Consider the following 6791-nt stretch of genomic DNA (forward strand, 5'->3'; position numbering starts at 1 on the left):
TTAATTTTCTATAAGGGCCCATTTTGCATAATGAGTATTTAGTTTTGATATTTTAGGTACATTTTGTTGACACTTCAACTCAAGTAAAATTTTGAACTTACTTCTAACCAAGTATTTTTACAGTGTGGATTTGCTACCTTTAGCACTTTTTAGTGAAGTTTACTACGTGCTGTAAAAACTGACATCTGGATTTTATGAACTATTCAACTGTAATCAGAGAAAGCAGTAAAGGATTTTTTATTGTTAAATTTTAAGTAATGCACCAAATTTATAGTTACTCTCACTCAGAGCAAAGTGAAATGACTAATTTCATTTTATAAGTGGAACTGCATTTATGACCATGAGTGATGTGGAGATTACAAGGATTTCTATAGTGTTGCTCTGAAAGAGAGGTAAGAGTGTGAGGAGACGGGAAATAAAGAGGTGAGAAGAAAGGAGGAGGTGTGAACCCCTGGTGTCAGTGGGAGAAGTCTTTTATTCATATGGTCTCGTGCTGCTCGCCTGAGTGTGGAATAATGGGTCATTCCCACAGTACGTGCATTCAGAGCTGGGCTTGCAGATCATCACTTCCACATGACTGGACACAATGAATGAGTCAGAGAGGGTGTGATATAGGTGGAGGTGGAGGCAGAAGGAAGAAAGGACAAAGGTCAAGCAAGTAAGTCAAATAAATGGATGTTAAATCTTACACAGTGTCTGTTATCTTAAGTTTTAGTTTTTTCAAGAAATTATTTAAAATATTTACATAATAAAATGAAATCAACAATGCGCATCACAAATGTATTTAATATTCTAAAATGTATTTAATAGGAACTACACCTATACACATACATATACACCTACGTGTACACAACAATGCTAACAATGGTTTAATTTGTGCTGTTTTATCAATATGTCCAATTATATCTGCACCTACAGATATAATTGGACATCTTTAATGAAAACATTAAACAGATTGAAACATCAGCAATACAAAACTTCCCACCTGTGAAGCTGAAGAATACAGTTTTTTTTTTTTTGGTAGATTTTCTTAAAGAATGATTCAACTGATTAGCAAACTAATCTTTTGTTGATCAATTAACCTACTGTTGTTTTAGCTCATCATAGAAAATCTGTTCAAACTGATCTACTCCTTTAAAAAACTGCAGGTATTCTCTGTGGCAGTCAAGAACAAGACAACACAGTACAGCAGCTCTGCAAGGCTGCACTTATTAGCACAGCGCTAATTTGAGCTACATACTAATGTCAGCATGCTAACATGCTCACAGTGAAAATGCTCAGCAGTTATAATGTTTATCAGTTTTCACCATCTTAGTTTTCCACGTTTGCTAAACACAACATGCAGCTGAGACTTTTACAGCCAGAATATTAGACAAATAAAAAATTTGACACGCAGGGAATCAAGAAATTAGAAAAATGTTTTGGAAAATAAATAAATAAAAAGCAACACTTAAGCTGCAACAGAAATATTCTTATACCAAACTGCCTCCACAGCAGCTAATGCAACTGTTTCGTGATGAACTGGAGGTTATAATACAGTAAAATTCTGTATTGTACAGTGAAATTGTTGCCTGACACTACCGAGCACAGAGTTAATCTTTCCCTCTAAAGGGCTGAACACATCTGAGCGCCGCTGTGCTGAGAGATTAGGAGGACGAGAGCAGGAGAGAGAATTGTTCACGCTGAGAGTGACCAGGCAATTTCTCTCCATCCCTGGTTACGCATCAGTAGTGTACTTCACAACCATAATGCACTGCAGGTCTGGAGACACACACCTCTCCTGACATCTCCTGATGCTACACTTCTTCTCTGAGGCACGCACACGACATCCTGAATGTACCTTCTGGACCACGACCACACAAGCCCCCCCCCCCCCCCCCCCCCCCCCCCACACACACACACAGAAATCACGTGGCTGCTCACATTTCAAACTTGCCATCAGACACCCTGTCACCCTCCATGCTGTGTCCCGCTGAGGCCTCTGTCAGCCGTGACTGACAGGATGACAGGGGGACGCTGTTGCGAGTCATGCCTGGGCTGGTGGCCTCACAGCTGGGTACCTCCAGCACCACACCTGGGTACCCCAGCTGCCAGCCACGCCAGCCAAACCAGGCAGTGGCAAGAGGGGAAGAGAGAAGAGCATCACTCAGAGAGGCTGAGACTCAAAAGAGATTATTCAAGATGGAGGGGGGACGCTGAATATGGATGTGTGACAGACAGTCAGACTTAAGTAGCTTGTAAGGTGAAACCTGCGTAATAAGGGGCAATTTGCAGGCGAAGCGCGTGCAGCAACAAACCAAAGACAGAAAAAGGACACAGGAGAAAAGTTTGTTTGAGGAGGGACTTTGGTCAGAGGCAGCAGAGCTGTCTGGGGCAGATTGTAGGGTTAAAGGAACATTATGTAAATCCAGTCAGTAAGCCTAAGTGATTGGCGTACGCAGACAGCTCTACTGATACACCTCTCAGCAGTCAGAAAATGACGAGAGTAATGGGCGTTTACATTATGTTCAGATCATTTTCATCTGTCACTCTAAAAAAAACTCTTTCTGACGGCCATTTGTGAGTGCAGGAAAATATCTAGGAGCTCAAGACTTTGACAAAACATTTTGAGTGTATGAACATAGCTCCAGTTCTGGTTCTGGACATAGTTCCTGCCTGCAAAATATACTTGTCCCTGAAGCAGGACTTCTGTTAAGAGGTACACGTTTACAAATACTTTGCAACTGCTGGGCGTCACTTATCCACAGCAACTGATGAAAACGTATCTGCACACTGCTGTTTCCTTCATTCTCATCTTACAGGACTTTCACCCTTGCTGTCTTTTCACCCCAGTTGCCAACTGTGGTACTGCGACAGAAATTCTCTGGTGTATTTTCCCTGCAGACCACAGTTACATTACAACAGATGTGCGCTGCTGCTGCTGCCACATGCAAAGGGCAGAAGATGTTGTCGTTGTTGTGACACTGGACAACTTTGAGGTGCATGTTGGAGAAAGTGAACTGTGGGCAGCAGTCCATGCAAAATGGTTTGTGTTAATAAAGTTAATTAAAGTGCTCAGATCAGCACGCTAACGCTATCATTAACTATCATTAACATGCTCATACTGACAATGCGAGCATGTTATTGATAAGCAGGGGTAATGTTTACCATGCTCACAGTCTTAGGCCCTGTTCAGACCCGGTGTTAAAATCCATCTTCAGTGATCCGATCACACGTGGACAGCTCTGAGTTCAGATGTGAATGTACCTAAGACGCATTGAGGATGCATTTGAGATCTGATCACTCAGACTTCATCCGGAGGTGGTCTGGCCACATGTTGCCACTATCCTTTGGCAGTGTGAACACAAATGTGTCCTGGGCCACATGGAAGGACCGCTTACTCTACTGACGCCCTCTGTCACAGTCTAATGAGTCCTGTTACAGTTTTATAATGAACCGAAAATATTTCACTGTTTCTAACGGATAAAACCTTATTTCACTGTAGAGCTGTGAGCAGCGCATTGATTCCCTCAACCTCTCCTTACTGCTCACTCTCTTACTCTCTTTAGCTGGTATTTGATCATAAACCAAAGTCTTGGACACACTGATATTTGCAAGATGATCCAGGGATGCGGGGCCCATAGCTCCAGTGTTTAGCTCCAGTGTTGATGTCAGTTCATCAACATTTGCATTAACCATGAGTTTTACCAGGCTACAGCTGTAGGCTACAATCCGTTACCTGTGGTTGGTCTGGCATCACTGATTGCACCCCTCAGGAAACAGTCAGCCAATCAGAAGAGAGGCTCAAAGCCTCATTAACCTGTTCTTGCTTGTGCTCCAGAGAGAGGAGATGTAAAACTACAGTGAGATGATTTCTGTTGCTTAAAACCACAAACACAGCGGGACCCAAAAGTCTCCCAGACTCTATGTGTTCTTATAGATATAAAACCTTCACATAAAACATTGTAAATGTTTGTGTGTTTTCACCAGCAATCCAGGAGTAGATCAGGAAGCAGGTTGGCCTTTTAAAATATGATGCGATGTACTCATAAACCAGGGGAAATTAGTAATAATTGGTACTCTTGTGCCTCCATTCATGTGCTCCCTGAAAATCCATTTTGATAATTATAGTAAGCTGCTGCAGGGCCGGCTTGTGGCATAGGCTATGTAGATGGTTGCCTACGGCAGAATGACAGGGGGCCGACGCAAGAACATAATTTTATTAATCAGGGCTACAGTAACGACATTACCAACAAAAACAGCCTTTTAATTACAATAATAAACATACTGCTCCCCCTGAACTGTCAGTCAGTTGACACTGTGCAACACTGCTGAGAGTGGGGGATGTTGGGCACCATTTAAGGAATAATTATGCATCACTCAGCCCAAGTCCAAGAGGCAGCACTGACTGACTGATGGCAAATACTTGATAGAATTGGCTGGAGGAGCGCTGCAATTCTTATTCAGTAAAATAATTTCATAATAGAAAATTTCAAGTCTTCAGGTGCACAAGAACAGAAACAGAAAAGAGGAGGAACAGAAAGCCCAATATAGAGGTAGGTCATCTTATGTTAACATTAAAATGTAGCAATAGTAGTAATAAGGCTAATGATAGATCACGATGCTAGAATAGCAGCTAGACTCAGATCCAGATTGAAGGATATGAATCTGAATGACACAACAGTGGTAGAAGTATTCAGATCCTTAAGTAAATGTATCAGTGCAGTAATGTAAAAATACTCAATTACAAGTAAAGGTAAAGTAAGATAAATAAAAGTAGCAGCAAAATACAAAAGTATTAGCAGCAAAATGTAGTTAAAGACTCCCTTCAATGAAAATCAAGTTTTTAACCATGTGAACATGTCCATATGATGTTTTTTTATAAAATATAACACAAGACATGACTGTGTATTTCCACCTTTAACTGCCAGTGAACCAATGACAGTCTCATTAAAACAGATTCAGACAGCCAGGGATTCGTACGTAAGATAATAAGGAACCAATCCTGTCAACTTGCAGGGACGGGGGGCGGGCAGTGTAAACCCGAAACCTTGTTAGTACAAAGAGCAAGAGTTTGCATTAAGACAACCATTAACACTGTGTCAGCCACTGCCAGTTACAAGCTAACAAACAACAAAAACAAATAAAAGATGCTAATTATGCAATTAACAGTTTTCATGTATCTGCTAGTCACTGATTTGGTCACAACAAACTCCTCATCTCAGTCTCATCACCTGTCAACCTACCGCAAGCAGTGTTGGTGGGCGGGAGCAAGGCCTGATCCAGATTTCTCAAATGAGGAAGTAAGTGTAGATGTGCCTCCAGCCTTTTTTTACTTTTTATGTGGGAAAATCACATTAAACCAAATATTAATCAGAGTAGAGCATTTTTACATGGTTTAAATCATGTCTGGAGAGGAACTTTAAAGTATTAAAGTAAAAGTACTGTTTTCGTCCCTCTGATTGATATATTATTATATATGACATCATTAGATTATTAATATTAAAGCATAATTGTTTAAGCAGCTGCTGGAGGTGGAGCTAGTTTGAACTTCTTTATATACAGTCTTATACACAGAGACAGCAGATAAATGTGAGGGGCTGTGGGATGATTAATGAGAGAGGAAGGGAGAAAAAACAAAGTTCTGGTACAGAATCTGTTTTCAATTTCTGGAGTTTTTCTCTAATCATTAAGATATTGGATCATTTGAGCCTTCGTTGAAATTGAACCATGGGAAAGTGTAGAGGGAAAAATCGCTAGTTGGTGGAGTTGTTAACAACTCGCGACTGCACACTGCTTTTTGTAAGACCTCAGAAATCCTAATGTCGCCCAGGGCTCGAGCTCACCCTGAGTTGCTGTCTGAACTACATGTTGCTTTTGTTTCCCTCTGTAGCTTTGGACTGGATGACTACATCTTTACTGCATGTTGTAAAAGCTTACATCTGGATTTTATGAGCTATTTAACTGTAATCAGAGCAACCGGTGAAGGATTTTTTATTGTTAAATGAAGTAATGCACATAATTTCATGTTACTCTCAGTCAAGGCAAGGTAAATTAGCTGATTTAATTTTGTAAATCAAATTGCATTCATTTTAGAACCCACACAGACTCACAGAACGGTGGGTGGCATTTTACCTCCTCAGGTTGCCCTAACTGGAACCTACCACCTACCCAGGTGATTTTAGGATGAGCTACACACATAGAAAACACTGAAATAATACACAAGAACAAAAGAAAAGCATAAGTTTAAGATTACTTACTTACTGCAGACAGCACAGTTTGACCTAACTATGGACACACATGCACTTCTATGAGTGCACGCACTTTTAATGAGCATCATTCTCTGCAGTTTTACCCTTCCTTCCAAACCCTCATAGTCCAGCCTCACTGCCAGGAGGACCTAATGGTGCACACCTGTTTTCACTTTCCCTGACCGAGCAGGTGATGTGCACCAACAATACAACACAACAGCACAACAACATAAAAAAATCTGGACTGGTCCTGACTCTGTTTAATCATCCCCATTCATCATAACCTTGTACAACACAAATGCACCTCCACAACTCAAGCAAGCTCGTGTTCTGTTATTTCTATAACTTGACAGATAAATCAAGAGATTTATCAAGAGATTTATCTGCTGAGTTGTTCATTGTGAAGCTTTTCTGCTCACCACAGTTGTGAGGTGGTTATCTGAGTGGATTGGATAATTGCATGAATAAATAGGTTGTTTCTAATAGCTAAAGTGCTTGAGTATAGCTGTGTCTCAATTCAGGGGCCTCATCCTTCAGAGGCTGCATTTGAAGGCTGATTGT

General features: G+C 40.8%; 1 long non-coding RNA gene across 1 annotated transcript; it reads right to left on the reverse strand.

Moving 5' to 3' along the window:
• Nucleotides 1-253: 253 nt before the first annotated feature.
• On the reverse strand, nucleotides 254-6547 carry LOC139611794 (uncharacterized). Its single transcript, XR_011686359.1, has 3 exons — nucleotides 6240-6547; nucleotides 5226-5314; nucleotides 254-577 (listed from the first exon to the last, which is right to left on the reverse strand). It is a non-coding gene; the product is annotated as an uncharacterized lncRNA (long non-coding RNA).
• Between the last annotated feature and the right edge of the window lie 244 nt (nucleotides 6548-6791).

This window comes from Trachinotus anak, unplaced genomic scaffold, assembly GCF_046630095.1.
Source record: "Trachinotus anak isolate AG129_WGS33_773 ecotype Australia unplaced genomic scaffold, CSIRO_AGI_Tana_v1 ptg000028l, whole genome shotgun sequence".
In the NCBI taxonomy this organism is placed as follows: domain Eukaryota; kingdom Metazoa; phylum Chordata; class Actinopteri; order Carangiformes; family Carangidae; genus Trachinotus; species Trachinotus anak.